Below are 16,817 nucleotides of genomic sequence, written 5' to 3'. Positions count from 1 at the left end.
AGCTTCCAACAAGACATGGTCGTGTGTGATAATGGGTGTAACCTGGTGGTGGCTGTGAGGCCTGGCAAGCTGACACATATACCATGCTTGGCACATGTGCTCAATTTGGTAGTTCAGCAGTTTCTGAAAACATACCCAGATTTGCCAGAGCTTCTGGTTAAGGTGCACCGCGTCAGTGCCCATTTCCTCAAGTTGGCTACAACTGCCATCGCTCTGGCAGTGCTGCAGCAGTGCATGCAAGTGCCATCTCACTGACTGATGTCACGCCACCACTCGCTGGAACTCCACATTGCACATGCTGGCAAGGCTTTGTGAGCAGAAGAGGCCAGTGGTTGAGTACCAACTCCGACACGCCCGTTGGTATTCTGGTTAGCCTCCACATTTGAAGAGTGGGCATGGATGTCTGACAGTTTTGCATTTCTCCAAGACTTTGAGGACTCCACAAAGAAGGTGAGCGGCGACGACGCCATAGTCAGCGCAACTATCCCGCTTCTGTGCCTACTTAAACAGTCGCTGCTCACAATTAAACATGAAGCTTTGCATTTGGTCCAGGTGAGGATGGAGGAAGACATAACACAGAGATTGTAGTCGGCCCAGCCTCATCTCATCTGCTCAGTGCGGATTGGATATCAATAATGAGTTGGATGCTGAGGAGGAGGAACAAGAGGAACAGGAGCTGGTGGCTAGCTCAACAGAGGCTAAAAAGTAACCTCAAAGATATACCATGCCTAGGTTTCGGCAGCTTACAAAGAATATATACATCCAAAAAAAAAACGAAAAAAGCTATTGCCTTAAAAGTATTAACATTTTATTTCAATCATTTAAAATCAACAAAATTTAGCAAAAAGATAGCATCAAATATAAAATTTCTGGAGGACACAATGTGCAACATATAAACGGACCAGCCTATGCAGTAATGGCGCCAAGGGTTATATGGTAAGTAAGCAAAAACGTATAAGTATATGAAAAATCATTGAAAAATACAAGGTAGGAAAAAGGGGGTAAAAAACCCTCTGTAAATGGTCAAATAGGTGTCACAAACAGTGGCAGTTAGGTGCTAAAAATGTATATAGCCTAAGTAGGAATAGATGGCAAATAAGCTGAAAGTGCTGTATTACATGCAGTAGTAAAGTGTCTAAATGCAGGTGCAGCCTAATAAGGAAATACGAGATTAAGTCAGCCCAAGTAAGTTAAAGCACCCATTAATAACCCAGTAGATATAACGCCTAGTGGCGAAGGCACATTACCTCTTCGGCGTTGATCGATTCCCCGACGCGTATTTCGCATGCAGCTTTTTCGAGGAGTTTTGAGTAGCCACACAACCTTCATCTGGTCTCTCCTATGTGGATGGACTAAGGATGGGAATGAGGAGGAAGAGAGGGAGAAGGTGGAAGAGATAGAGAGTCGTTATCATGGTGGAGAGAAGGCAGTGTTGGCTGTATGGAGTTTGGCACACAACTTTATGTACCGCTGCCTTTCCTGTGATTGTCGCATTGTATTCATCTTGGCCAAAAAAAGAGTCCTGGTTATTCACCCTGCTGGACCCACAATACAAGAACTTAACATCTCTTCTTTCTGAGGTGGAGAGGTTTTCTACAATAGTGCTATACAAGAAGGCCACTGTGGAAATTATGTTGAAAAAATTCCCATCAAACAACACTAGTTGCAGGGGGCAAACTTCGTTGTCCAACCAAGGAGGCGAGGTGAGGGAAACACACAGCAGAGGCAGAGGGTACACTGTTAAAGACGTGGGCCAATTTAATAACACCAGCCAAGCGCCAAGGGCTGTGTATTTTTGACAAGGAGGGGAAAGTTTTCAAGATGGTCATTCAATACCTGGCCAACCAAACCAGTGTACTCCCTAATTCTTCTATGACTTTCAACTATTGTGTCTCAAAGCCGGAAACCTTGCATGAGCTATCCCTCTTTACCTTGGAGGTGTTGTGCTACCCTACTGCAAGCATCTTGTCTGAGCAGGTTTTTAGTGCCTTCGAGGGAGTCATAACATACAGGTACTTTCACCTGTCAACACAGAATACAGACAGGCTCACACTTATAAAAATGAACAAAGACTGGATTAGCCCACACTTTTCCACACCACCAGATGAAAGCAGCACAAAGTGTTTGTAATATTCAATATTTTAATGAGGCAAGCCAGTTGTTCCCTGTTGTTGCTCCTCATAATTTCTGTCTGGCTTTGCACTTTCTGCAAAGCCTTTATGACTGTATAAATACCTCTACTACACTTCCAAAATATTTTCATTGAAAATTTTTTATGGATTCAATACAGTTTAACACGGTTATTGTGCATTATGGTAGTATGTAAAAGTTGCAAAAAGTGTAGAAGAATATTTTAGGATTAAATTAATCATCCATAGAGTACATTTTTGTGATATATAAGACTAAAAAAAATACATTAAAACATTTTGCTGAGTTACATTTCTCAGCCACAAAGTATTACGTGTTCTTGGGTACATTTTGTTGGTATACAACCCTCAAAATACTTGTTCAAAATGTTATCGTTATTATATTGATCACCCATAGACTATTTCATATTCAGGAGTACCTTTCCTTGATAAATAACTATCAAAAAAATTTGCTCAAAATTTATCAGTATTATATTGCTCATCCATAGGATATTACATCTTATTAGGCACATCTCATTATATAAGCCTCAAAAAACATTCAAAATTTATTGGTATTACTGTATATTGATAATCCATAGACTTTTAAATATTCTTGGGTAGATTTCAGTTGTATATAAGCCTCCAAAAACTTGTTTAAAATGTATCGGTATTATATTGCTCACCTATAGACTATTCTGTGTTCTGGAGTCCATTTTGTTGGTATAACAGCTTGAAAAAACTTGTTCAAAAATGTATTCGTATTATATTGCTCAACTATTATTACATATTCCTGGGTATATTTCATTGGTACATAACCCTCAACTTGTTCAAAATGTATCAGTATTACCGTATATTGCTCACATATTGGGTATTACATCTTCTTGGTACATTTTGTTCCTGTAAAAGCCTCAAAAAACTTCTTCAAAATTTTATCGGTATTGTATTGCTCATCCATAGACTATTTTGTGGTCTGCAGTATATTTAGTTTAGTTTAGTTAGCATACTGTTTAACACTCAAAAATGGCTTCAAAAACTCAGGCTGTGTACACACGTGGCAGATTTGGTGCGTTTTCGTTGCCTTTTTTTCTGCACCTATTTGTGACAAAATCTGTAGCAAAACCTGATGCCAACAAAGGGAATAAGAATCCTGACTTGTCATGCACATGTTGAGTATTATTAACTTGCAGATTTGATGCAGAAAATAATCTGCTGCATTTCATTTCTCTGCATTTTTGCCCTACGTTTTTCACCATTGACTTCACGCAAATCAATCAAAAACGAAGACAAAAACGCACCAAAAATGCGCATTTTTGCAGATGCATTTTTCCTGCCAATGCATTTTTCCTGCCAAGAGGTACAGAAGTTTTATTCAACATGTGCACACACCCTTACTTTTCTATCCTTGTTCATTATATGCATTTTTTTTATATATGTTTATGTTTATCTTGCATAGAACTGCCTTTATATTTTGATCCAATATGGATACGGTAATTTTTTTTAAAACTATATTTGGTGTGATTGATTTGCTATATCCTCGTGACCTATGTTCAGTGAGGGTACTAATTTGTTTTCCTGCAGCTTATTTACTGTCTATATACATTTTTTTTTCCAAAAATTCCCCCTACCCCCAAAAAAATATACAGTCTGTTCTGTCAGACTGAGGCCTGTTGAAAAACTAAAGTTTGTCAGGCATACGTAGCATAGTTGTGTGTGCTACCCTTGTGCCCCTTTTTTTTGGTGTTTTAAATTAACCGAAAAAGGCCTCATATATCTGCGTGCTCCAAGTTTGGTCATTGGAGGCTGGTGTATTTTTTTTTTGGCTGTTGGATAGACAAATTCTCTACAGCGCTATTTTGCCTAAAAAAACTTGAAAAACCACAGATTTGCCAGTGTGGTATTTCTGTTACAGCCGTCATAAATCTCTGCTCCAAGTTTTGGCATTGGAGCCCGGTGTACTTATTTTTTGGCTGTAACTCAAATTTTATACAGCACTATTCAGCCTAAAAAATGTTTTAAAGGCCACAGATTTGCCAGTGTGGTATTTCTGTTACAGTCGTCATATATCTCTGCTCCAAGTTTTGGCATTGGAGGCCGGTGTACTTATTTTTTGGCTGTGTGATACTCAAATCCTATACCGCGCTATTTCGCATAAATTAACTTTAAAAAAATAATAATAATTGAATACAGTCTGTTGGGTCAGGCTGAGGCCTGCCTTGTGTTTGGGTTTGAAAAATCGTTAGATTGCAGGCATACTGATCACATATTATTTCGCTACTAATAAAGACATTTCTGTTGAGCATTTGAAATAGTGCAGTAGTCCATTTAAAATGGGGAAGGCAAGGGGCAAGGGATGGGGAAGTGGACGTGATGCTGATGGTGCATCCAGAGGACGAAGCCGTGGGCAGGGTGACAGTGGGCAACAACACAAGACCCACATCATCTCACTCGACCTTCCTGCCCTAGTTTCTAGGGGACCGCTGCACACTAGAGTTGAGCGACCTTGACCTTTTTAGAGTCGAGCCGGGTTTCGCGAAACCCGACTATCTCAAAAGTCGGGTCGAGTGAAATCGGCCGATTATGGCGAAAAGTCGGGATCGACCGAAACACGAAACCCAATGCAAGTCAATGGGGCAGCATAGTCGGCAGTGAGTGGGGGCCAGGAAAACACCTAGAGTGCCCATTTTAATGTCAAAACCATCCATTCTTCTTAATGAAGCTTGTCAAGCGTAATTTACCTTATAATAATTGGAAGGCATTTGAAATTGGGGGTCATTTGGCTAAAGTTGTGTGGGGTAGAGCTGGTTCAAGTAATTAGTGGGCCCAGGAAATCTGGACCACGTCACGGCAGTGGAGCAGGGAGAGGTAAGTATTTCAACTTTGCAAGTGCTGTGAACCTGAGCAAGCAGGGGGGGCCCACTTGTTGGCATTGGCACTGGCACAGGGCCCCTCAAAGTACAGCGGTGTGTTTGCACGGCGGGGGCGCCTCCCACCGGCAGCAACAATTTTGCGTACTATGAGAGGCCCTGTGCCAGTGACGTCGCCAACTAGTATTCCTCCCCCCACCTGATGAAGGAACCTGCACTTTCATCTGCACCTTCCTCTTTGTCCCCGTGTAAGGTGGTATGGTATGCGGGAAGAGCAACCTGACTTTCAGCAGGGTCACAATGTTGTTGTGTAGCATGCATGGGGAATGTTGCGTTATGGGTCAATGTACCAGCAGACTCATCTATCACTGGCTGGGCAATGGGCACGATGAAGTGGAAACACAGATATAGGCCCAAAGAATAAAGTGGGCTAAATGCAGTTCAAAATTGGTAACACAGGAATAACCAGGGGGCATTGCAGTGGAGGACAACTGGAATGAGAGGCTGACACAGAGAGTAGGGCCAAATCAGTAAGTAGTCGAAATGCAGTTCAAAATTGGCAACCGTAGTAAACAGGCGGCACATCTTTGTTCAGTGGAGGAGAACAGCAAGGAGTGGCAGACACCGATAGTAGGCCCCAACCCAACTAGTAGGCCAAATGCAGTCTAACATTAACAACTACTTAACAAGAGCCTGAAAATGGAATTTCAGGACAGGAAACCAGGAGAACAGCAAGGAGTGGCAGACACCGATAGTAGGCCCCAAACCAACTAGTACGCCAAATGCAGTTGTTCCATTTAACCACAATTTAATGAGAGCCTGAAGATAGAAGCTCAGGAAAGGCAACCTGGGGAACACCTTGGAGTGTAACACACCATCTCTCTCCACCCCATACCCATTTTGTAGGCCTAATGCAGTGTACTTTTCTACAACTACTAAACGAGAGTCGGAAGACCGAAGCAATGGCAAGGAAACCTGGGGAACACCTTGGAGTGTAACACACCATCTCTCTCCACCCCATACCCAATTTGTAGGCCTAATGCAGTGTAGTTTCCAAGAACTACTAAACGAGAGCCGGAAGATCGAAGCTCAGGAAAGGCAACCTGGGGAACACCTTGGAGTGTAACACACCCTCTCTCTACACTCCATACCCAATTTGAATGCCTAATGCAGTGTAGTTTCCAAGAACTACTAAACGAGAGCCGGAAGATCGAAGCTCAGGAAAGGCAACCTGGGGAACACCTTGGAGTGTAACACACCCTCTCTCTACACCCCATACCCAATTTGTAGGCCTAATGCAGCGTAGTTTCCGACAACTACTAAACGAGAGCATGAAGATCGAAGCTCAGGAAAGGCAACCTGGGGAACACCTTGGAGTGTAACACACCCTCTCTCTACACCCCATACCCAATTTGAAGGCCTAATGCAGCGTAGTTTCCAACAACTACTAAACGAGAGCCGGAAGATCGAAGCTCAGGAAAGGCAGCCTGGGGAACACCTTGGAGTGTAACAAACCCTCTCTCTACACCCCATACCCAATTTGTAGGCCTAATGCAGCGTAGTTTCCGACAACTACTAAACGAGAGCATGAAGATCGAAGCTCAGGAAAGGCAACCTGGGGAACACCTTGGAGTGTAACACACCCTCTCTCTACACCCCATACCCAATTTGAAGGCCTAATGCAGCGTAGTTTCCAACAACTACTAAACGAGAGCCGGAAGATTGAAGCTCAGGAAAGGCAACCTGGGGAACACCTTGGATTGTAACAAACCCTCTCTGTACACCCCATACCCTATTTGTAGGCCTAATGCAGTGTAGTTTCCAAGAACTACTAAATGAGAGCCGGAAGATCGAAGCTCAGGAAAGGCAACCTGGGGAACACCTTGGAGTGTAACACAACGTCTCTCTACACCACGGAAGGGCTGATTCTTCGGAAGGAAGGCTGTTGGAAATAAGCATTGCGCGTCCGAGGGTGATTATATTCTTATTAGGTATATACTCACCCTCGGACGCGCCCTGCTTCTTTATTTGGAATGAATGTTTATTTGCAATGTGGTGTTGACTTTCTCTATTATTTTGGTAATTAATGATTTTATTATTTTCATTGTTTTGCATCTTCTCGGCAATAATATAAAGAAGACGCGACAGGACAACACTCGGTGGATGCCATATCTGTGTTTTCAATTTAAAAAACCTTTCAGTTAACTACTTGCAGGAGAAAGTAATTGTAGCTGGTGGCCATTTTTAGTACTGTACCAGATTTTAGTTGTGTGTTTGTTTTTAATGTTAAAATGTCTGCATTTGATATCTCACCAGTATTTTCTTTTTTATAAGCAAAATACTTATTTTTTTATTTTATGATGTTGGTTCAAGGGGTACACGGGCAGCAGTAGACAGGTCAGTGGAGGCCTAGTGGAAGGAGGGACCGCAGACAGGCTTCGAAGCCCTAACATAATAAATTGGGCTGCCTGTAGGCAATTTAAAATTGGTTCCAGGGGAACACGGGCAGCAGTAGACAGGTAAGTGGAGGCCTAGTGGAAGGAGGGACCGCAGACAGGCTTCGAAGGCCTAACATAATAAAATGGGCTGGCTGTAGGCAATTTAAAATTGGTTCCAGGGGAACACGGGCAGCAGTAGACAGGTCAGTGGAGGCCTAGTGGAAGGAGGGACCGCAGACAGGCTTCGAAGGCCTAACATAATAAAATGGGCTGGCTGTAGGCAATTTAAAATTGGTTCCAGGGGAACACGGGCAGCAGTAGACAGGTAAGTGGAGGCCTAGTGGAAGGAGGGACCGCAGACAGGCTTCGAAGGCCTAACATAATAAATTGGGCTGCCTGTAGGCAATTTAAAATTGGTTCCAGGGGAACACGGGCAGCAGTAGACAGGTAAGTGGAGGCCTAGTGGAAGGAGGGACCGCAGACAGGCTTCGAAGGCCTAACGTAATAAAATGGGCTGGCTGTAGGCAATTTACAATTGGTTCCATGGTAACACGGGCAGCAGTAGACAGGTCAGTGGAGGCCTAGTGGAAGGAGTGACGGCAGACAGGCATCAAAGGCCTAACATCATAACATTGGGCTGTTGGCAATTTAAAATTGGTTCCAGGGGTACACGGGCAACAGTGGTCTGGTCAGTGGAAGTCTAGTGGAAGGAGTGACGGCAGACAGGCATCAAAGGCCTAACATAATAACATTTGGCTGTTGGCAATTTAAAATTGGTTCCAGGGGTACACGGGCAACAGTGGTCTGGTCAGTGGAAGTCTAGTGGAAGGAGTGACGGCAGACAGGCTAAGAAGGCCTAACATAACAAAATTGGGCTGGCTGTAGGCAAGTTTAAATTGGTTCCAGGGGAACACGGCCAGCAGTGGCCTGGTCAGTGTAGTAGTTGTAGAAAGAACGGACCGCAGACAGGCTTCGAAGGCCTAACATAACAAAAATGTCAAAACAATGGTATTGTCAGTGCCAGGCATTGAAGGATGTCAGCGCATAGACTAAACATTGGTGAAGCTGTGAGAGATAATTTTGCTAGTGGTAGAGCACTGTTTGAGCTGGGGGGGGGAACTGTCTTGTGGCCGGCGGTACAGGCCCAGGGCCCCTCATATTACAATGGTGTGTCTGACGTTGGGTGCGCACCACCACCGCCAGAGACACTTTATTGTACTATGAGGGACCCAGTGGCAGTGCCGTCGACCAAAAGCGGGCACACCCACCTCTTCAGACAAACAGCACTCTCACGGGTGCTGGCGCAAAGTGGCGATACCACGGCCCCGTGTGGGGAGTTTGGCCATTTTGTTAGGAGTAAACATGTCGTATGCTGGACAATCAGGTGCAGAAAATTACGAGATTGGAAAAGTCATTCAGAAGAGTCCACAGGCAAGACCTTTTCATAGGAAAGTTAGGTGTCAGCCGGGCAAGGTGGGACAAAAGATTTCGAAATCCAGTTGTGGTTCATTTTAATGAAGGTTAGATCATCTACATTTTGGGTAGCCAGACGAGTCCTTTTTTCAGTTAGTATTGAACCTGCAGCACTGAATACTCTTTCTGATAGGACACTAGCTGCCGGGCAAGCAAGCTCCTGCAATGCATATTCTGCCAATTCTGGCCAGGTGTCTAATTTGGATGCCCAGTAATCAAATGGGAATGACGGTTGAGGGAGAACGTCGATAAGGGATGAAAAATAGTTTGTAACCATGCTGGACAAATGTTGTCTCCTGTCACTTTGAATTGATGCTGCAGTACCTGTCCTGTCTGCGGTCATAGCAAAATCACTCCACAACCTGGTCAGAAAACCCCTCTGGCCAACGCCACTTCTGATTTCTGCCCCTCTAACACCTCTGGTCTGCTGGTCCCTGGAGCTCATGTGAGAACGATCACGGGCGCTGTGTGCAGGGAATGCCAGAAGCAAACGGTCAACAAGAGTTGATTGTTTTGTTGCTAATATTAGTTCCAAGTTCTCATGTGGCATTATATTTTGCAATTTGCCTTTATAGCGAGGATCAAGGAGGCAGGCCAACCAGTAATCGTCATCGTTCATCATTTTTGTAATGCGTGTGTCCCTTTTGAGGATACGCAAGGCATAATCCGACATGTGGGCCAAAGTTCCAGTTGTCAAATCTGCGGTTGTGCTTGGTTGAGGGGCAGTTGCAGGCAAATCTACGTCACTTGTGTCCCTCAAAAAACCAGAACCCGCCCTTGCCACGCCACCAATTTCCAATGACCCCGGGAAAGCTTCCTCATTAAAAATATACTCATCCCCATCATCCTCCTCATCCTCTTCGCCCGCTACCTCGTCCTGTACACTGCCCTGACCAGACAATGGCTGACTGTCATCAAGGCTTTCCTCTTCCTCTGGTGCAGACGCCTGATCCTTTATGTGCGTCAAACTTTGCATCAGCAGACACATTAGGGGGATGCTCATGCTTATTATGGCGTTGTCTGCACTAACCAGCCGTGTGCATTCCTCAAAACACTGAAGGACTTGACACATGTCTTTAATCTTCGACCACTGCACACCTGACAACTCCATGTCTGCCATCCTACTGCCTGCCCGTGTATGTGTATCCTCCCACAAAAACATAACAGCCCGCCTCTGTTCGCACAGTCTCTGAAGCATGTGCAGTGTTGAGTTCCACCTTGTAACAACGTCTATGATTAGGCGATGCTGGGGAAGGTTCAAAGAACGCTGATAGGTCTGCATACGGCTGGAGTGTACAGGCGAACGGCGGATATGTGCGCAAAGTCCACGCACTTTGAGGAGCAGGTCGGATAACCCCGGATAACTTTTCAGGAAGCACTGCACCACCAGGTTTAAGGTGTGAGCCAGGCAAGGAATGTGTTTCAGTTGGGAAAGGGAGATGGCAGCCATGAAATTCCTTCCGTTATCACTCACTACCTTGCCTGCCTCAAGATCTACAGTGCCCAGCCACGACTGTGTTTCTTGCTGCAAGAACTCGGACAGAACTTCCGCGGTGTGTCTGTTGTCGCCCAAACACTTCATAGCCAATACAGCCTGCTGACGTTTGCCAGTAGCTGCCCCATAATGGGAGACCTGGTGTGCAACAGTGGCAGCTGCGGATGGAGTGGTTGTGCGACTGCGGTCTGTGGACGAGCTCTCGCTTCTGCAGGAGGACAAGGAGGAGGAGGAGGAGGAGGGGGTGCGAACGGCTACAGCCAACTGTTTCCTAGACCGTGGGCTAGGCAGAACTGTCCCAAACTTGCTGTCCCCTGTGGACCCTGAATCCACCACATTTACCCAGTGTGCCGTGATGGACACGTAACGTCCCTGGCCATGCCTACTGGTCCATGCATCTGTTGTCAGGTGCACCTTTGTGCTCACAGATTGCCTGAGTGCATGGACGATGCGCTCTTTAACATGCTGGTGGAGGGCTGGGATGGCTTTTCTGGAAAAAAAGTGTCGACTGGGTAGCTCGTAGCGTGGTACAGCGTAGTCCATCAGGTCTTTGAAAGCTTTGCTTTCAACTAACCGGTAGGGCATCATCTCTAACGAGATTAGTCTAGCTATGTGGGCGTTCAAACCCTGTGTACGCGGATGCGAGGCTAAGTACTTCCTTTTTCTAACCATAGTCTCATGTAGGGTGAGCTGGACTGGAGAGCTGGAGATCGTGGAACTAGCGGGGGTGCCGGTGGACATGGCAGACTGAGAGACGGTGGGAGATTGTATTGTTGCCGCCGGTGCCCTAGATGCAGTGTTTCCTACTACGAAACTGGAGATTCCCTGACCCTGACTGCTTTGGCCTGGCAAAGAAACCTGCACAGATACTGCAGGTGGTGCAGAAAATGGTGGCCCTACACTGCCGGAAGGGATGTTGCGTTGATGAGTAGCTTCATTGGCCGAGGGTGCTACAACCTTAAGGGACGTTTGGTAGTTAGTCCAAGCTTGCAAATGCATGGTGGTTAAATGTCTATGCATGCAACTTGTATTGAGACTTTTCAGATTCTGCCCTCTGCTTAAGGTAGTTGAACATTTTTGACAGATTACTTTGTGCTGATCAATTGGATGTTGTTTAAAAAAATGCCAGACTGCACTCTTTCTAGCATCGGATACCTTTTCAGGCATTGCAGACTGAGCTTTAACCGGATGGCCACGCTGTCCTCCAACAGGTTTTGACTTTGCCACGCGTTTTGGCCAAGATACGGGCCCGGCAGATGGAACCTGTTGCGATGTTGATGCCTGCTGCGGCCCCTCCTCCTCCGCTTCAGAACTGCTGCCGCCTGCACCCTGTTCCCCCAATGACTGCCAATCGGGGTCATCTATTACCTCTTCTTGTAGCTCGTGTGCAACTTCGTCTGTGTCACCGTGTCGGTCGGTGGTATAGCGTTCGTGATGGGGCAACATAGTCTCATCAGGGTCTGATTCTTGATCAGCACCCTGCGAGGGCAATGTTGTGGTCTGAGTCAAAGGACCAGCATAGTAGTCTGGCTGTGGCTGTGCATCAGTGCACTCCATGTCAGATTCAACTTGTAATGGGCATGGACTGTTAACTGCTTCACTTTCTAAGCCAGGGACGGTATGTGTAAAGAGCTCCATGGAGTAACCCGTTGTGTCGCCTGCTGCATTCTTCTCTGTTGTTGTTTTTGCTGAAGAGGACAAGGAAGCGACTTGTCCCTGACCGTGAACATCCACTAACGACGCGCTGCTTTTACTTTTACCAGTTTCACGAGAGGAGGCAAAAGAGCTAGAGGCTGAGTCAGCAAGATAAGCCAAAACTTGCTCTTGCTGCTCCGGCTTTAAAAGCGGTTTTCCTACTCCCAGAAAAGGGAGCGTTCGAGGCCTTGTGTAGCCAGACGACGAACCTGGCTCCACAGCTCCAGACTTAGGTGCAATATTTTTTTTCCCACGACCACCTGATGCTCCACCACTACCACTACCCTCATTACCAGCTGACAATGAACGCCCCCGGCCACGACCTCTTCCACCAGACTTCCTCATTGTTTTAAAAACGTTACCAAACGAACGGTATTTGTTGCTGTCACACAACTTACACGGTGAGCTATAACTTCAGTATGATTTAGCTACCCCTTTACAGGTGGGTGAGACCACAACGAAAATCAGCCACAATGTTACACACTCTGTTGTTGTTGGCAACAAATGAGATGGCACACACGCAGGACTGTCACTGAAGCGCAAATGTAAATATTTATCTCCCACTGATTTGTGTTTGTTTTTTTTAAAAGGGAGACTTCAGAAAAAAAAAATTAAAAACAAATTATTTTTTACAGAAGAATTTATAAAACAAATAAAATGAAATGATTGTTTCAGGGAGAATTTAGGAAAAAAAAAAAAAAATAGGCTTTGTAGGGCCCACTGAGTGAGAGAGGACGCACACAGGAGTCAGGAGTGGCACACAAGCCCAGAGGCCAATATTAATCTCCCACCGATTGATTTAGTTATTTTTTATGGTAGATTTTGGAACCCAAATCAAGCAAAAAAATTAATAGGCTTTCTATGGCCCACAATTGGGGAGAGAGAGAGAGATGGCACACCCAGGAGTCAAGACTGGCACACAAGCAGAAGGGGCAATATGAATCTCCCACAGATTTTTTTTTTTTTTTTCAGGGAGATTTGAGAGAAAAAAAAATACAAAAAAAATGATTTTTTTCAGGAATAATTTAGAAACCAAAGAAAATAAAATGATTGTTTCAGGGAGAATTTAGAAAACAAATAAAACAAAAAATAGGCTTTCTAGGGCCCACTGAGTGACAGATGACGCACACAGGAGTCAGGAGTGGCACACAAGCCCAGAGGCCAATATTAATCTCCCACTGATTGATTGATTGATTTTTTCAGGTAGAATTATGAACCCAAATCAACCAAAAAAATAAATAGGCTTTCTATGGCCCACTATTTGTGAGAGAGATGGCACGCTCAGGACTGGCACACAAGCCCAGAGGCCAATATTAATCTCCCACTTTTTTTTTTTTTCCAGGGAAAATTTATAAACCCAATAAAAAAAATAATAATAAATAGGCTTTCTATGGCCCACTATCTGAGAGAGAGAGATGGCACGCTTAGGACTGGCACACAAGCCCAAAGGCCAATATTAATCTCCCACTGATTGATTGATTGATTTTTTCAGGTAGAATTATGAACCCAAATCAACCAAAAAAATAAATAGGCTTTCTATGGCCCACTATTTGTGAGAGAGATGGCACACTCAGGACTGGCACACAAGCCCAGAGGCCAATATTAATCTCCCACTTTTTTTTTTTTTTCAGGGAAAATTTATAAACCCAATAAAATAATAAAAAAATAGGCTTTCTATGGCCCACTATCTGAGAGAGAGAGAGATGGCACGCTTAGGACTGGCACACAAGCCCAAAGGCCAATATTAATCTCCCACTGATTGATTTATTGATTTTTTCAGGTAGAATTTAGAACCCAAATCAAGCAAAAAAATTAATAGCCTTTCTATGGCCCACTGAGTGAGAGATGGCACACACAGGAGTAAGGAGTGGCACACAAGCCCAGAGGCCAATATTTTTCTCCCACTGATTGATTGATTGATTGATTTTTTCAGGTAGAATTATGAACCCAAATCAACCAAAAAAATAAATAGGCTTTCTATGGCCCACTATTTGTGAGAGAGATGGCACGCTCAGGACTGGCACACAAGCCCAGAGGACAATATTAATCTCCCATTTTTTTTTTTTTCCAGGGAAAATTTATAAACCCAATAAAAAAATAATAATAAATAGGCTTTCTATGGCCCACTATCTGAGAGAGAGAGATGGCACGCTTAGGACTGGCACACAAGCCCAAAGGCCAATATTAATCTCCCACTGATTGATTGATTGATTGATTTTTTCAGGTAGAATTATGAACCCAAATCAACCAAAAAAATAAATAGGCTTTCTATGGCCCACTATTTGTGAGAGAGATGGCATGCTCAGGACTGGCACACAAGCCCAGAGGCCAATATTTATCTCCCACTTTTTTTTTTTTTCCAGGGAAAATTTATAAACCCAATAAAATAATAAAAAAATAGGCTTTCTATGGCCCACTATCTGAGAGAGAGAGAGATGGCACGCTTAGGACTGGCACACAAGCCCAAAGGCCAATATTAATCTCCCACTGATTGATTTATTGATTTTTTCAGGTAGAATTTAGAACCCAAATCAAGCAAAAAAATTAATAGGCTTTCTATGGCCCACTGAGTGAGAGATGGCACACACAGGAGTAAGGAGTGGCACACAAGACCTGAGGCCAATATTTTTCTCCCACTGATTGATGTTGTGATTTTTTCTGGTAGATTTTGGAACCCAAATCAAGCAAAAAAATAAATAGGCTTTCTATGGCCCACTGAGTGAGAGATGACACAGACAGGGATGGCACTCTAGCAGAAATGTCAATCTTAATCTCCCACAAAAAAAAAAAAAAGAAAAAAAGGAACTGTCCTTCAATTACTATCTCCCTGCAGTAATCTCAGCCAGGTATGGCAGGCAGCAATAAGGAGTGGACTGATGCACAAATTAAATAAAAAGTGTGGACAAACAAACAAGATAGCTGTGCAGAAAGGAAGGAACAAGAGGATTTGTGCTTTGAAAAAAGCAGTTGGTTTGCACAGCGGCGTACACACAGCAATGCAGCTATCAGGGAGCCTTCTAGGGCAGCCCAATGAGCTACAGCGCTGAGGAAAAAAAAAAAAAGGAGCTTCCACTGTCCCTGCACACCGAAGGTGGTGTTGGGCAGTGGAAATCGCTACAGCACAAGCGGTTTTGTGGTTAATGGACCCTGCCTAACGCTATCCCTGCTTCTGACGAAGCGGCAGCAACCTCTCCCTAAGCTCAGATCAGCAGCAGTAAGATGGCGGTCGGCGGGAACGCCCCTTTATAGCCCCTGTGACGCCGCGGACAGCAAGCCAATCACTGCAATGCCCTTCTCTAAGATGGTGGGGACCAGGACCTATGTCATCACGCTGCCCACACTCTGCGTTTACCTTCATTGGCTGAGAAATGGCGCTTTTCGCGTCATTGAAACGCGACTTTGGCGCGAAAGTCGCGTACCGCATGGCCGACCACGCACAGGGGTCGGATCGGGTTTCATGAAACTCGACTTCGCCAAAAGTCGGCGACTTTTGAAAATGTTCGACCCGTTTCGCTCAACCCTACTGCACACCATTATTGAAGCCAGAGCAGTGTGAAACAGTTGTTGGTTGGATAGCGGATAATGCTTCCAGTCACTTAGCCACCACCACCACCTTGTCTTCCACATGGTCAAGTCTGAGTAGCCGTGAGAGTGGCCAGGATATTCCTCACCCTGATCCTCCTTCCTCCCACCATGCCGAGTGCCCTGAGACAACTGATCCTACACTTGGACACTCTGAAGAGCTGTTCAGTTTTCCATTTCAAGATTCAGAAATCTCTGCAGGTCAACTTGAAGTGGGGAAAGATGAGATCGCATGTACAGCTGCCCAAAGCTTTGACAAGCCCCGGTCACAAGGAGGCGATGGTGGGAAAGTGTCACAAGAGGTGGACGATGATGAGACACAATTGCTAGAAAGTCAGGAGGAAGAGCAGGGTGTGGATGTGGAAGACGAGGTGGAGGATGACATCGTGACTGACCTAACCTGGCAGGAGGACATGCATAGCGATGACAGCAGCACAAATGGGGAAGGAGGCATATCCCCCCAACAGGTAGGAAGAAGCAGTGTGCTAGCCACAGACAGAAGACGTGCATCTGTTCCCCGTAACACCAACATGAGTGAAGTTGCCATTCCACCTGTGAGATCTTCCCGAGTCTGGCTATTTTTAAAGACTCTGCCGATAACCCCAAACAGGCCATTTGCAGCACCTGCCATCCCCGCATCAGCAAGGGTGGCAAAACAACCAGCCTGACCACCACCAGCATCATCAGGCACATACAAGCAAAGCACCTGACTTTGTGGGCCGAACCCCAGGCTCCAGGACCACTGCCTGCTGGTCACACCACTACTTCTTCCACTGTTTTGCATAGAAGCCAATCCCCAGTGCACCGTGCATGTGAAGATGCCTCTAGCCCTGCACCTGTTGTGGCCCACAGTAAAGCAGCACCATCAGCAAGCACGTCCACGTCCTTGTCCCAGCACAGCGTTCAGTTGTCTATAACCCAGTCTTTGGAACGCAAGCGGAAATACCCCACCAACGCCCCACAGGCCACAGTCCTCAATTCTAATATTTCTCTTCTGCTTGCACTAGTAATGTTGCCTTTTAGGCTTGTTGAGACGGAAGCTTTCCGCAACCTGATGGCGGCGGCTGTCCCAAGGTACTCGGTCCCCAGTCGCCACTATTTCTCCCGGTGTGCCGTACCGGCATTACACCAGCATGTGTCCCTC

Source organism: Ranitomeya imitator, chromosome 2 (assembly GCF_032444005.1).
Source record: "Ranitomeya imitator isolate aRanImi1 chromosome 2, aRanImi1.pri, whole genome shotgun sequence".
In the NCBI taxonomy this organism is placed as follows: domain Eukaryota; kingdom Metazoa; phylum Chordata; class Amphibia; order Anura; family Dendrobatidae; genus Ranitomeya; species Ranitomeya imitator.
The sequence above is the reverse complement of the archived record's forward strand: the minus strand, read 5'-3'. Positions refer to the sequence as shown.